Here is a 16808-nt window from a genome sequence, read left to right as displayed (position 1 = left end):
AGCATCATCACTCTTCAATCAATCAATTCAACTTCAATCATCACTCTTAAACTCGGATGGTCAAGTAAGACTTCATTGACGAACAAGAGAAACACAAAAATTTGATTAGACTGATCAGACATCTTATTCAGCAAAACCCTAGCTTATATATGTGCTTTCCACTTTTTAGGAATCAAACCCACGTACAGATCTGAATCGATACGTGACTTACCAACATTAAACTCGCTTATGTACACGCCTTTTAGGTTATCAAACCCGCATACAGATTTGAATTGATACGTGACTTACTAGCATTAAACTCCTATATGTACGTGCCTTTTAGGTTATCAAACCCGCATACATATCTACAATTATTGACTTATAGCTTCACTACACATCAGACCTTTAGAACAAAACCTATCTCTCGGCATTCATAATAAAACATGCGTCATACATAAATGTTATAGATCAAACCAATCCATTATCAATGTAGTCATTTTAGATCTATTAGATCTAATCCATCATCAAATTCCTGGGTGCATAATTAGTTTCAGATCAAACAATTCATTACTAGCCCATTGCATGCACACTTGCTTCAAGTCTAACAGTTCATAAAATATTTGTCACTTGCACACAAAAGTACTTTGATCTTCATCTCCTTATATAGCTTAAATCTTATCCAATACCACATGTCAAAACCACACTAATGTCGATGGTATTCTTTGACAGGATCAAATATCCATTGTTAGGCTCAATATTGAGGTTCAATACCATGGTAAAGATCCTTGGTATTTAGAATACCATGGTGCGGAAATTGTACACGCCTTTTCTTCTTCATACCTGCGTGTGTACGCAGATTTGCTTCATAGAACTTGTATATTGACTTTACTTCACCAAATCTGAGTATGTACACGACTTTGCTTCATATAACCTACATATATGCAAATTTTCTTCACCATACATGTGTATGTACATGAATTTTCTTCATAGAACCTATGTATATTTCTTCAAACTTCATCTTTATCATTCCTCTGTCTCTGACTACCAAATTTACTTTATCGACCCGGGGTTTTGTACAAACTTGGAGGTGATAGTGCTATATACACAGTAGATGCAACATTCTATTCATGTCACTTCGCAATTAGGGCGTTAGACCAATAGGGTTCTAGACTAATCTTCTATTGACTAGAAGGAGTCTGACTACTGACAATGAATGTAAAGCTAGTTCCAATGTAGGAAAGTAAATGCTTGCCTATTTAGGAAATGAAAGTTACTAAATGGTAAATGCTATGAAATGCCATAAATCATCTAGCTAGGAAATGACACAAATTACTGACAGAAAAGAACTATGCTAACCTTGCAATTTATCCTCTAGTTATTAGGACGGTTTGGAAATGGAAAGTTGTTCTATCATTCTAGGACTCGTACATACATGCACTAACTATCTCATTTTACATTTGTAGAAAAAGAATATTTTAATTGCTAAATTCAGAAATATAAATGCTATGTTAATATGCTAAATCTTGCAGGAGGAAAAGGAATGGGAAGGCTGGTCTAAGTGGCATTGATGGGCATGCAATCCAAGATGAGGGCCTAACTTGCTCTTATACTTCCATCTTTGGTCAAAATGGGTCAAACAGGGTGCTACAAGAGATCCTGTAGTTGCTACAAGATGTCTTGATATGCTACATGATGTCCTTTTTTGCTACAAGAAGTTAGCTAAAGGGATTAGGGGGGCAAGAAAAGTGAGATGAGTTGCTAGAGAGAGGTATGATGGTGATAGAAGGTGTAGGGAAGGTCCATATTACCCAAGGCTAAGCCCAACACTCCAAGGAGGTTGGTTTTTCCTAAGATGGCTTACTCATGGTGGCTGCAAAACAGAGGTTCGAACTATGGGTTGGTATGCCTTGGCAAAAGGTGGAGAGGACCTAGGTGAAGCTAGTTGGATGTGTTCCTCCCTATAAATCAACAATCCCTGCAACAAAAATTCTTTTCTGTTCATTTATGCATCACTACATGTGTCAACATGGAAAAGATTAATTGAATTTGAGAAAGGTGATATATCTATTGTTAAGGACTAGATCTATGAAATGGAATGCCTTTTAAGCTACAACAAACTTAAGTAAACATGATAACAACTGCAAGTGCTTCCAAGAAATCATAAACAATGATCTAGCTAAGAATGAACCCTAAGCTATGCAATGACTGGAAGACAAACTCTATTTTTGGGGCTGTGAGAGTGGGGCCCTCTAATCATGATCCCATGAGGGAGATGAGATAGAGGTCACTATCACAAGATTTTCTGAAGTTATTTCCTTCACTACTGCACCACTTCTCTACCTCTTCAAACTAATGGAAACTAGGTTAAGCAATAATTCAAATACTTGTTAAGCTAAACAAAAACTGCAAGAGCTAACTATCATTTTAGTCTAAGAATACAGATACATAAAGAGGAACTTTTGCTGCTAGGGTTGGGCCCTAACCCAAGAGCTTCATCCCTCTGAGTCAACTCAGTATTGGATCAAGGTATAATTTCTCGTTATCATCAAAATGTCAAATACAACATAACAATAATAGTCACAATGTTTTAGCTCAAAATTCCCTCTTGGCTACAACAAAAAATCAAATCCTAATGAGTCCCTTGGCTCTCTTATTTATACAAAACTGGAGCTCCCAACAACTCCCTAGAAAATAGGGAGACTTGGCTCCTAAACTTGAGAATGACTCTTTCTTAACTGTCACTGGCTTGGCTGCCAATGGACTTGGCTTGCTTGGCTGCTAGTAACTCTGAGCTGATGAGATATGGTGGAGGAATCTTCGAATGATTTGAGGAGTTAAGGAGGGATACCAATCTCCTAAAATCTCTCTTGCTTGCCCACTTCGAGTTCCTGCACTTAAGTCAACCCAAAATTGCTCCAATTCCCACATTTAACACTTACTAGGCCACATGACATAGTAACTCACCTTCACCCTTCTCACTAAGCAAAATATAACAAAATATGTAAATAAATGTGAGAAAAGTCAATTTTAATAAGTTGGAGAGTGGCATTGTGACCCATATAGTTTACCTATTGATGAGCCCCATCATCACCCCCCTACTAAAACTATTTCTCATCCCCTGAGAAACTTAGTATATATCCATATATTTCATAGCTCTTGTGGCCTCTTTAACATCCCAGGTCTCTGTTCATGGAGTTTCCTCTTGAGGATTGAACCCTACATTTTTCTCTATCTCCTCCCACTCCTTTCTTTCCTCTTCTTCCTTCCTACCTTCTAACATACCCAACAACAAGGGTGGATTGAGTTTTAGCCCAATCTAATTGATCTTTAGTCTCTGCATGGCATTCTCATACAAGGAGGTCCTTTCCAATGCATTTCTCAACCTCTTAGGGGAGTGGCACTCTTTGATCCTTAGATAGTGTGGCAGGTTTCTCCATCTCCTCTAGCATGCTTGCTGGCTTTCACTCCCCAACAATATTAAAGTGTTCTCAAAATGGGAGATGGCATGTTCTTGTGTAGCCAGGTATCTTGGTGAAAGTGGGGCATCATTGGAAATGATGTTGTGGTTACTAATGACAACCATGGAATTTATTTGTTCTACTCTAATGTAGAGGGGCTCTCTTTCCTCTTTTTCTACTATTCTCTTCACTTCCTTAGCCCTGGCCTCCTCATGACTCATCCATGATGCAAGGGCCATTGACTGCAAGTCCCCCAACTTTGCATTGGGTTCCCACACATTCAAATCTATCAAGGAAAAGTTTTGTAGATAATAGATATTTTGGCCTTGTCTTCTAGGGTGCTCTTGTCACATAGCTCTATGAATTGTCTATATTCTTGGAATGGCATGGTCCCCTGTTGTGCTAATGTCTTAATTTGAAACTGCAACCATTGATCCTTGAGGTATAGTGCATATGATTTGGATGGCATCTTGCACTGAAGTGCCTCCATGGAGAGGCTTGCCATGGTGGCCAATTGGCTCTCTTTTTCTTGCAACTACCTCCTCAGCCATGTGTTTTCTACCTGTAATTGAGATCTCATGATGTGTTCTCTGTCTCTCAACTCACTCAACTCCCTTCCCATCTCTAGGAGTTTTTCTTCCATATGGCCCACATCTTCTACTTTATTTGACTTGGCAATTTGCATCTAGTGATGTGTTCTTGCCCTTTCTTTTTCAAGCTCAAAGAAGAGAGGGATTGCAAATTTTTGTGGTATTACTCTGCCTCCCTCAATGAACTTGTAGTAAGAACTCAGATTTGGTTGTGGGCTAGGCTCCTGCAACTTTGGAAAATCTCCCTCATATTTTTTTGGAGAATCTTCCCCCTCCTACACCTGTGGTGTTGCTTCCTTGCCTTCTCTTTGCCCCTGTTGTCCTTCCTGTAACTTTTTTTGGGTTTCTTGTAGCACTGACAGTGTTTCCTGTAGCACTATCTGAGGATCCTGTAGTAGGCTTTTTCCTTTCTGTAAGAGGGTCACAGGTGCCTTGGTTTGCTTTGTTGATGTTGACCTGGTGACATGCTTCCTAACATAGGTGATGGGAGCCTTTAGGGTTGCTTGTTGTGATGTGCCTTCCTCACCAATCATTCCTAAGGAACCTAGCTCCTCCTGCTTGTTTGGTGACTCTTCAATTATGATGGGAGTTCTTTTAGGTGTTTGTGGCTTCCCCTACTTGATCCTGGTGCTTTTTCTTGTTTTAAAATAGAGGGGAGTCTGCCTTTGTCTTTTCCTCTTGGACTTGATGGGTATGCTCAAGGCAGCCAAGGCAGCAACTACCTCCTTTTCAGTGGGGTCAAGAGACAATCTTGGAGATCTCTCCCCTTCTTTAGTATGTTTCTCAGGGTTGGTTCTGCTCCTCCTCTTCTTCTTTTTCTTCTTCTTCTCCTTCTTTTTTTGTTTTATATATTTATGCATCCTCTTCTTCTTCTGCTCCTTTTTTTGTTTTATCTATTTATGCATCCTCTTCTTCTTCTACTTCTTCTTCTTCTGCTTCTTCTTCTTCTTCTTTTGCTACTTCTTCTTATTCTTCTCCTTCTTCCGCTTCTTCTTCATCACTAGAGGTTAGGGTCCCACCATATTCAAGGGCTTGGATTTCAAGGACAACCTCTCTATCCATGTCTCTAAATGTGGACAAGAGAATAAGAATTCTCAATTGGCTCAAGGCATCCTCCATTATCAGCTTAATGAATCCATGATGTGCTAATTGCTGGTGTTTCCCTTCTTGCACCTTCTACCTCATGTCTATAATTGACTGCAAAAGGAAAAAGGGCACACTGAGCCTTTGATTTATGGGTAAATCATCGCTAAACCTCAACTCATGGAGGAGCCTGAATTGGTATCCATAGACTACATTGAGCCTCCCTTCAAAACAAATGTATTTGAGGATGTGATAGCTCACCTCATCCCAAGGATAGGGAAGGCTCTCCCTCTTGACCCCATTTTTTTCTTCAGTTGGCTCTTCATCATTTAGGACAAAGTTTTTCTTAGCAAAGGTGTTGCTAGCCTTGTCCTCCCTCCTCCATTGTACCCCTTGAGGAAGTGTGGTTACTCGGTTGATCACCTCAAGGTTGATTGCAATGGACAACCCTCTCACCATAGTGGTAGCACTTCTTCTTGTCTGAGGGTTGAGTGCCATGTCAAACTCATGGTTTATATAATCATCGCACCCCCTGAGCAACTCAAAGAAACCCAACCAATGATGCCTCCTAAAGATATCTACCACAGGGGGATGAAGGTGAATCCTTGATGTATCTGTGGGTTCTCTTCTATTGAATTCCCCTCCCATTTCTCTTCTCTGGTTATAACTAAATGTATGAGGTTTTGTAGGCTAGATTTAGTACGAGTTTCAGGGTGGCTGAGAGATTAAAATGTTTTTGGTAGATGACTACAATATATACCCTTTTCTATATCCACACAATTCCCTTAAATTCCCAAAATTTTGTCTAATTTTCCAGCCCACTGTAATTATTGGAAGATTGCAAAGTCTTTTCCTTTTTTATTTTTAGTTATCAAATCATGAACACAAGAGAGATGGGCCACTTACTTTTCATTGTGATGCTTAACATAGGTACTGATCAAATGAGAAAATTACATAGTACTCATTTTTTTTAGGTAGCAAAAAATCCCCCGGTTTTGAAATGTGGTGATTCAGAATACACTTTCTTTTTTTAGCATATTTTGGGCACTTTAAATTTTCTTATGAACATTTTTTTTAATGTTAGTGATTTTCATGTTGATTTTGAAAAGTGTTGATGCAACATCAACCCCTTTTTTTCTGGAGCATATTTTTAACACTTTAATTTTTTTTTTTTATGTATCAATTATCAACATTTCTTTTAAAATGTTAGCAATTTTCATATTGAGTTTGGAAAGTGTTGATGCACCATCAACCCCTTTTTTTAGTGGGCTTATTTTTGACAATTTAAATTTTATAATGTATTGAGTGTGGATAAATTTTTTTAAAATGTTTGTGATTTTCATGTGAATTTTGAAAATTTTTTTTTTTTTTAAGGCATATCATTTACACTTAAAATTTTCTGTTGTCCTAAGTATGCACATTTATTTTTTAATGTTGATTATTTAACAATTGTTCAAGTTATCTTATTCTCTTCTTGTTTTTCATTATATGATGTTTGTTTTTTAAAGGAATTTGTGAATATATGTTTTTTGTTTTTCTTGCAATATTTTTTTATAATAAAAATTTTAATTATTTTTGCAAAATTAAAAAAAAAAAAACATGACATTAATATTTTGGGCTTAAGATTTTTTATAAATTTATTTATAGTTAATTAATACTTTAATACACACAAAATAATGGTTACTAAAATATACTAATTTTAAAAAACTCTCTCTCTCTCTCTCTATATATATATACTAAAAATTAAAATTAATAATTGTGTTAAGTGCTCTACAACCGGGTTAATCCTCAAACTAAATGGTGAAACGTTGCGTTTATGAATGAGACTTTCAGAAAACACATTGTTGAAGTGATCCAGGGGAGCTAGGGTTTGGAGCTATGCAGGGTTCAGGGCCGAGGGCCTAGGGCTCTGCAGGTGGAGGACGAGGGGACTGCAAACAGGACAAGGAGGTGTATAGGAACGGGGATCATGACAGGAGTGGGTTAGCAGGTGGCAAGAGCAGAGATCGGTCAAGGATAGCTAGAGGGCCCATAGACAGAAGTTCTGGGAACTAGGAAAACGTCTGATGCATGCCTTCAAATAATGGCAGCCGGAAGTTTTACGGGGTTAGGGAACCTGCTAAGATGCTTTGCCGCCTTCCCCGAGCAGCACGCAACTGCAAACAACACGGTGAGAGGAAGTAGGAACGAGCTGTTTTCATCCTGGGGAGCTCAACAGTTATGAGGTGTAAAACAATTAAAAAAATGGCCAAACCCAGCGATGCCGCTGATTTAGACCTCGAACCTGGAGACATTTTGTCGGTTTGGGGTTTGGAGGTTTTAGAACAGAACATAGAAAAATATATCTGTCCAACTAGACCACCGGGAAGGAGAAAGCAGGCTCGGATTTGTCCTGGAAACAAAAGAAGACCCTAGGCTTGTTGGAGGAGAGTTTAGGGTTTGCATTTTTGAGCGGCCAGAAAGATTCAACAAATTTTCTATACCAGGAGGTGGCGTTATAGTCAGCAGCGACAAAGGAAGTGGATGCACTGAAAAACCCTCATGTAAGTTCTGAAATTCCTCACCTGCTTAATCACTTTTACTCTGGGGGAATTGAGGATATAGTTATCAGCTGTGGGTTAAGGAATCTGGTGGGAAGAAGGCCAGGTTTTGGGCCAAAGGTAGAACTAGGGCCTACTGAGGCAGAACTATCACTGGCTTAAGGGCAGGAACAGAAATCACGGGGTCCGAGGAAACCCAAATATTTATCTTGGATTTGTGAACCGGGGCTTGAAGGGGGATTAGCTTTAAGGGATGAAGTCGTAGGCCTCAGAAGGTGTCATGGTCAAGGGGGGAAGGAAGGAAGAATAGTTATATTGGCGGCGGTAGAGGAAGGGATCGAAAGCGGGACAGTAGAAGGAAGGGAGGGAGGAGGAAACTGATTTATCGTCGCAGGAAGGAGTGCAAGCACACCACAGGAAGGCTTAGAAAATGTTGAAGCAACCAAACAGAATAGGGAGGAAGGGCCAAAAAAGAGGCAGATGAGGGAGAAGAGGAAAAAGCAGAAAATAATCAAGAAGAAGGAGATTGTTGCAAATCTGGTTCTAGGGATGGATCTAAAGATAGATGAAGCCATAGAAGTGGCTAAGCTTACTCTGGTGGGAAGGGCAAGGGGGAAGAAATATTCAGCCCAGTTCATTCAGAAATGGACTTCGCAGCAATGGCAATCGGCACCCGATAAGGAGTTCTAGGTAACGTCAATGGCAAAAGGTTGGTTTATGGTAAAATTTGAGAAGAAAGAGGCAGCGGACTGGGTTCTAGAGAGGAATTGGGCTTTCGACAATCGCCCAGTACTGTTTAAATGATGGAATCCTCTGTTTGACGTGCAAAGAGAGAAGGTGGACAAGATTCCAATATGGGTACGTATGACTGGGCTTCCACCATTCCTGAGGGTGGAATCGGTCTTTAAATCAATAGGGAATCATTTGGGCAAATACCTGCAAACAGACATGTCATTCGTTTAACGAAGGAAAAGGTGATGGCTCGGATCTTGGTAAGGTTGACTCTGCGGGAAGGTTTAGCAGAAGAGATTAAGCTACAGTACAAGGAGTTCAATTATGTCCAACCACTTGATTATGAACATTTTCCCTTCCGTTGCCATAGGTGCCATGTTTATGGACACTTGGCAAAAGAATGTTCGCTGGGTTATAGATGATGGAGGAAGTAGAGGAAGGCCGATACTGGAACGAACGGGATGGAGGAGACAAGGAAACAACAGACGAAGAAGGACTTGGGGACGAACCATATGGAAATTGATCGGCCTCAGGAGGATGCTACTGAGGGTGTGAAGACTCAGGAAGATCCTTTGTTTGGAAATATAGCAGCACATCCGCAAGGAAAGGAGGAGTGAGACCAGGCTCCTACAGAGGCATCAGCTGATCTTTGCCCCACCAACATTGAGGGTATGAGACTAGACTCTAATATTCCTTCTCATTCTCCTTCTTTCTCTTTAAAAACTGTTAGTTTTTTTCTTGGTCATTCCAGTGCTCAGAGTATTATCATTCCTATTTCTGGTTCTGAAAACAATCATGTGGAAAGCATCATTACTTCTATCCCCAATCTAGCTCTGAACTATGAGTTGGCTAAGGGTGAAGAGGAGACTGTGAGGGAAGATTTTATCCCTGGCTCAAACCATTATAACCTTAGATCCTGAGAGAAAAAACCGCCACCCTGGGGGCTGTGGGGGTTTGGGAATGGACCTATCTTAGATTAGTGAGCAGAAAGTGAGAGGTAGGAAAAAAAAATTTCAAAGGCTCAGGTTCGAGCTAAGTTAGATATTGCAGATGGGAAACAAATGTCTATTTCTGGGGCGCTTAGAGTAGTGAAACCCTATGATGGGGTTGAAAAATGATAATACTATCCTGGAACTGTAGGGGTTTAGCCAGTAAACCTAAAAAACTGGCTCTTAAAGAGGTTATCCATCCGTACAATCCAGATTTCCTCTTCCTACAGGAAACTTTGGGCAGGGGAGAAGATGTCACAAATTCTCTATCAATCCTCGTTCCGAGGTGGAGTTTTTAGGCCATGGATGCTAAAGGTCACTCTGGGGGTTTAGCCATGGGTTTCAGGGAAGGGAAGTTTAAAATCCAAAGTTTGTGGGAATGGATCATGTAATGGGAATGGAAGTCTATTCCATAGAGCTATGTTCCCTTCTGCTGATAGTAAATATATATGGGCCTTGTCAAGGGAGAGCTTTGTTCTAGAATTCATTGCTTTCCAAATCTATAATGATAAACCCGAATCTTGTGATAGGAGGAGATCTAAATTTCTCAATTGGAGTTGCTGAAATATGGGATCCCTCTGCTAGAGAAGACCCCTTATCAGACTTTTTCTACAATGCCCTTAGCACAAACAAATTGGTGGATATTAACCTGTTGAAAGTGGCATGGTAAAAGGCTCAAAATTCAAATTAGTAGGAATTTAATGAACTTGACACTAGATCGAAGTTCTCGTCGCTCTGATTCCAATGGTGTGAATGACACTCCAATTCGAGTTCGTATGAGTAAGATATAAGCAGCCAAAGTTTAGGGTTGACTTGCCCATGTAGCAAGCTTAAGGAGGGCACAATTTGGCAAAAACCTAGAACCAGAATTCGGCTAGTTTTTTGGGCGAATTAGGATGATTAATTCGTCCAATAACCTTTATGGTTATGGAAATTAACTAAATGGGTTTTAATAATAAAAAAAGGGGCGGCAAGCCATGAACCCAGTCGCCCCTGGTGGAGCCCACAATAGATTAATAATAAAAAAGGGGTGGGCAGCCATGACCCCGCCTCCCCGGAACCACCAAAACAAATGAATATATATATAGTGTCGGGGGGCGAGCTATCAACCCCGCCACCCCTTCACTCCACCCATACAATGTAACACAGTGAATAATGTGGGGAGTCTAGTGGACCCGCCACCTAGTACAATCATGCAACCACATTGTGATAGAACAAGTAGGGGAAAGATTGATCCCCTGATCCCTCCTCAACCACTATGTTATTTTTCCAATATGCCAACAGACTCGATTGGGAGGTCAACCAGCCAAACGTAATATAAACCATTCTGAATAGTGCAACTCGGGGGGAATGGGAATGAATTTCAAGTAATATTATTTTATTGCAGTAAGGTGGAACCTTGAGTGGCCTGTGGCAAGGGGTGGAACCTTGCCTAAGCACATTTTTCAGAGGGGCGTTTTGGTCCAGTGTGAGAATTGGACAAGTTTTATATCGATTTTACACCTCTCTATGACAGGAACTCAACGGTGATTTCAGTTTTTGCAACAGATCTCTCAATTTTTTAGCCATTTTTCAGATTGGAGGTATAAAAATCCTTATGTAAATGATGATTGTACTTCTTCTCTTTTATTCCACTTAATGAATGAAAGCCTCCCCATTAATCGAGCAGGACCCAAAGACGTAGTCCAAATTGGACGAACTTCGTTATCAAGTCTCTTGTCTTCTTTTCATGCCTTTATGTGTTTCCTCTCTTCTTTCATGTGCACATTAAGTTTCTATGGTTAAGCTGCAATTTGTTCATGTAATTCTTTAATACATCTGTAAGAAAACGATCCTGGACCAAGGACGAACACTTTCAAGTGTCTTTGTTAGCCATTTTGGAGGACCTTTCTGAGATGGCCCAGGCTACTCAATTTACTGATATGGGGTTGAATCAATATTTAGTCTCCCAATTCTATTAATCACATCACTCAATGTGTCATCAGTTGATGGAGCTTCATGTGGGGGAGAAAGTTCTTCAGAAGAAGATTCCATAGATTGATCCAGTATAAGAATCCCCCCTTCAAAATGTGGAATCTCATTATCAAACTATTGAAAATACTTTGCATGTCCAAATCTTTCCAAGCGATTAGGTTGTCGCTCAACAACATTGTTAGTCTTGGAAGATTCAAGAAAGGTCACATCTCTAGATATTATAAACTTCTTATTAACTTCATCATAGAGTTGGTATGCTTTGGAGGTATTTGAGTACCCCAAGACGATACATTTGTGACTCCTTTCACCATGTTTTTTTCTTTTTTCCTTGGGTATCAAGGCATACCAGATGGAACCAAAAGTCTTGAGATGCCTCACTGAAGGAATGTGGCCATACCGCACTTCATAGGGAGTCTTGTTTTTTATAGCATTAGATGGAAACCTATTATTTATATATACAACACATAGAATTGCATCAACCCAAAACATTAGTTTAACATTCTTGAAAAACATCATGGAACATACCATATTTACGATTATCATGTTCATTCTTTAAACTACATTTTGTTGGGGATTATAAGGCACAATTTTTTATGTTTGATCCCATGCTCATGAAGATATAGGCAGTCAACTTTATTACAAAACATTAATTTTTGTTTCAATTATTGAAAATATTTTGGGCACAAACCAATTTTTATGATGCATTCCCTTATCTCCATAGTGGGAGTAGTTCTCACTGGCAAAGAGAACTACCATGAGTGGTCGAGGAAGATAAGGCACACCTTAATTTTTAATGAGTTTTGGAAAGGGGAATGTGAATTAGAAGAAGACAGTGCACCTGAAAAGCCCACTTCAGACAAGGATATTTTCATCTGGGAAAATAAGAACAACAAGGCCTATGCCTTTATTGAAACATCAATAAATGAAGAGGTGAGTCATCACATTTCACCATTTTCAAATGTCTTTGAATCCTTAAAGAATTTGAAGGAATTTTATGACTTACACTTTAAACTTATAGTTATTCAATTGATGATTAAGTTGTTCAATCTTGAGTTAAAAAATAATGATGCTCTCGCCTTAGCATTAGAAGTAATATCCATTATGCATGACGTGAAAGCAACTGGTGTTGAAATAGATATTCCTCTCATAGCTTATGTCAAGGCACTATATCCCAATTATTCACATTATCTTGAGTCATTACAAGAAAGTGGAAAACTTAAGGAGATTACGTTTAACTCCCTTGAGAAGAAGCTTGTTGAAAGAGAGAAGGATTTTTGGAAGAAGGAAACCCTTCAGTATTATGAAGAAGATGTGTGCCTTAGAAAAAAAGAGAAAAATCATGCACAAGATTCTTCTAGAGGAAGAGGAAGGAAGAATTTTAGAGGCAGGGGGGTGGGAATTTCAAAGGAGAAAGGTATGATCTTCATTGCATACGATGAAATAGAGATGGAAATGATGCTTCCACATGTAAACTTCCTTGGGAAAGAATCAAGCATGAAAGAAATGAAGAAAAGGGTAAAACACCTGGTATAGGGAAAGGAAATGTACTCAATTTTGCTCATTTTGTTGTGGCACATTGCAACATTGGAGTAACTGAAGACTTATTCAATGATTCACTCACTTCATGGAAATATGCTTGGTTTCTTGATTCAAGAGAAACTTTCCACATGACTTTCATAAGAGATGTTTTTGAGGAATTCATTAACAATGTTGATGGAGCAGTATACTTTGTAGACAAGTCAAAACTCAAGCTATCAAGGCTTGGCACCATCAGGCTCAAACTTCCTAGAATTCCATACTTTCTTCGACATGATGTTTTATATCTCCCAAAGTTAAGGAGAAACGTTTCATCTTTAGTACACATCCACCAGCAAGGGCACTCCATTCATATATTTGATGGTAAGGTTGAGGTCAGAAAAGCATCAAATCACTCATTTGTCATGACTGGGATAGAAGAAGAAAGACTTCTGAAGCTGCAAGGAACCTCTGCTCGTGCGCAAAAATTTTCATATAGTTATCACTATGATGAAGGTACATTTCCATCAAGTCTTTTATGGCATGATATATTTGGACACTTGAACTATGAAAACCTTCATCTAATGAAGAAAAATGGTTTTACTAGTTTGCCTAAAATTCCTAGGAAACTTAAGCAATTTGTATGGATGTATTAATATTTACATAGGATTCCTTCTTGGGCATCCATGTATTACCTTTTCTATTTACAATATTTACATAGGATTCCTAATCCCAAGGATTAGGTGTTCAATAGTGAGATAAAAAATGTTTGGTAATGCATTGAAAGAATGCATGAAAATGTGGGATGTATGAAGTAAATGTAGAGACTATAATTATATTCACAGTTCCATGAGTATTGAACCAATAGTTACTAAGATTGATATAAGTGATTCCATCATATAATGTTGAGTTTATTTGTAAGAAACATGTAATTAAAGGATTTGCTTTTCCTAGTTAATGTGAAAATTTTAAGGAAATTTGATATATAAAAGTAAGTTTGTCATTAAAACCTATTGGGTTAGGAAAAAGGAAAGAAGCCTTTACTGTGCTAGAATCTCTGTGACGTATCCACGAGTTACTATGGCATGATTTGGTCATGACACTCATATTATGAATCTTGATGGCACATATGCTTGGTGCATTGAGTGCATGCATGCTTATATGAGACAATCAGTTGCATGATTGAATGTCGTGAAAAAATAGCTTCTAATAATTTTGAGGAATTTTTGAGTAGTAGAATGAGTGGCATGAATCTCTCATCCTACAAGGCAAAGTGGAAACTAATTAATCATAAATTTAGAGATAAGTATCCTTCGACTTTGACCCTTTGGTTGTTGGAATAAATGTTTGAATGCATTATGGAATGTTTGGAATGATTGTGTTGCAAATAAATAATGCAATGATAGCTTCATTTCAATTTATTTTTAAATCAATTGAAAGTTATTGAATTATTATGTGTATAATAATTCTGAGATCACTTCAGGGGATGTTTAAAAAGATTGCATTGAAAAGCTTTTATGTATGAAAACTTACTGCTTTTCATTAGGGGAATTTCAAGGTCTAAAATTGGCCTCCTAATGAAATTATAAAATAATAGTGGAAATAATAAATAAGATTAGATTAAATCATCAAATTTTAGAGGGAAAAAGAAATATTATTTTTTCAACTCGTATTTTCAACTTATCTCCCTATGGGTTTACTCAAATTTCAAGCAAAAACCCTAGTTGGATGCAAAATTTGATTCCTCATCCAAGGAGTACCCACGTTACATAATTTTGATGTACCCTACTACATGAAAATGAGAAATACATGAAAAACATGATTTCAATCACGTTTTTTCATGTACTTCTCAATTTTCGTGTAGTAGAGTTCATCAAAAGTATGCAACATGGGTACTCCTTGGATGAGGAATTATATTTTTCATTGAACGAGTATTTCCACTCAAAATTTGAGTAAAACCTTAGGGAGATAAGTTGAAAATACAAGTTGAAAAAGTAGTTTTATTATTTTATTATTTTTTAATCTTTTTACTTTTTTACTCCAAAAATGGTGAATCATCCCCCATGGTTGACATCATCATCTTGAATCCTATTAGTTCTTATAAATTTTATTTTGGTTGTACATTTTTCTTAGGAGGCCCATTTTAGACCTCAAAATTCCCCTAATGTGGGTTATTGAAATTACAGATTTGAGTTGAAATGGCCTCGGTTATGATAATGAAGACTAAGTACTACCATATGCAAGAGTCAAACATTATGAGAAGAATATCATATTTATGAAATATGATTCTTATATGAAGCAAATTTGGAAAACAAATTAAAAAGGAATAACATTTTATTTAAATTGTTATGATTAATGTCATGGAAACTATATGCTTGTGATACAGGTGATATGATGATCTATCTAGGAAGGATAGATGATGGTTACGAAGTTGAAAATACTAAGGAAAATACCATTGTAGTAACACTGGAACCCTATGACATACATTGATTACCATGAGTTATGTTATGACAATATATTTGTGCTATTTAGAGAAAGCAAGAGGAATTCCTTGGTTGTAAGACTCCATAACTCTTGATACTCTTCTAGTGCAGGGAAGCCTTACTAGGGAATGGATCTCCCGAGGGACTAGGGAGGCAGAGAAGGGGATGCTTGGACATGGAAACTGTGTGACTGCAAGGAAGTGAAGACTTCAATGAATTTGTTTTCAAAGATTCATGCACAATGTACTCATTGAGATCATGAATGCATTGAATGTGTACAAAAGATAATGAGTTGAAATTGTTCCTTATGGAAGCCATGTGAAGCAACAAACAACCATGCAGGAATGTGCTAGAATGCCAGGAGGTTTAGTGGTAACTAGACCATGAAAAACAATAAAATTGCTTGAAGTGGAAACTAACGACATTGAAAATGTTGTTGATATGAAAGTGGAATATCGCTTCTTCTACATAGAATGGTTCTATAGATAGTATAAAATTGAGGAAGGTTCTCCATAAAATGGAGGGGATTATAACCACCCCTTCATTACCCAACATTTTTTAATGTAATTAAGAACATATAATGACGGGGTACGAACATGGATGCTATGATGTCAAACTCTATTATATGATGTCATATTTAATTTATTAATAAAAAATCTAGAGCTAAAGAAAGGGGACAACCAACACATCATGATGCCTTGGAGAGGAGGAAAACTTGACTTAAGAGGAAAAACATACTTTGGGTGAATATTTCCCTTCAATGTGATGGTTCTTACTAAGAAGATGAAAGGTTGGGAATATGAAGGGTCAAGGTGTGACTATAAGAATAAGGGGGATAAGAAATCAAGGGGTTCTTATTCTTGGTTCTTAAGCTTTTAGTTTTTCCCTCTTTTATTACTTGCTCAAAGATCTATCTCTTTCACTTTAAAAAAAATCGAATAGGTAAAAGGGTTGGTGAACCCATAGAGGTCAAAAAGTTAAGACTTGTGAATGACAACTTATGTGACATGAAATGAATGTGTTGCAACTCTTTTTCTTTGGAATAGATGTTCTAAGGACTAGGAATGGTCATGTTTGTGTGTGGCACGTAGAGCAGTGAAGAGGGGAGGGATGAGGGATTATAGATATTAGAGAAGGACTCCTTATTGCTATGCAGACTTGCATGGTATTTTTATGAATGCGAACCTGGTTAAAGATGGAAAGGCTGATCACTGATTTTTCCTCTACATGTGTAAAGGAGAATGGCCTTCACTTCCAGTGTTAAAATATGGTATGAAATTGAGAGTGTAAAATATGCATAAATTGAGTTCTCTTCAAGGCATCAAGATTTGGCATGAGGGTGTCCAATTGTCAAATAAATTGAAGCATATATGAGCCTATGGTGGGGTGGAATGTGGCTCACCCTACTTTAGTATCTAGTATTTTTCTAGCTACATTAAATAAATATTTATTTATTTGTTAATGA

Source organism: Pinus tabuliformis, chromosome 4_1 (genome assembly GCF_031772625.1).
Source record: "Pinus tabuliformis cultivar Carrire ecotype Pingquan chromosome 4_1, CPIR1, whole genome shotgun sequence".
In the NCBI taxonomy this organism is placed as follows: Eukaryota; Viridiplantae; Streptophyta; class Pinopsida; order Pinales; family Pinaceae; genus Pinus; species Pinus tabuliformis.
Note: the sequence above shows the minus strand (reverse complement) of the source record.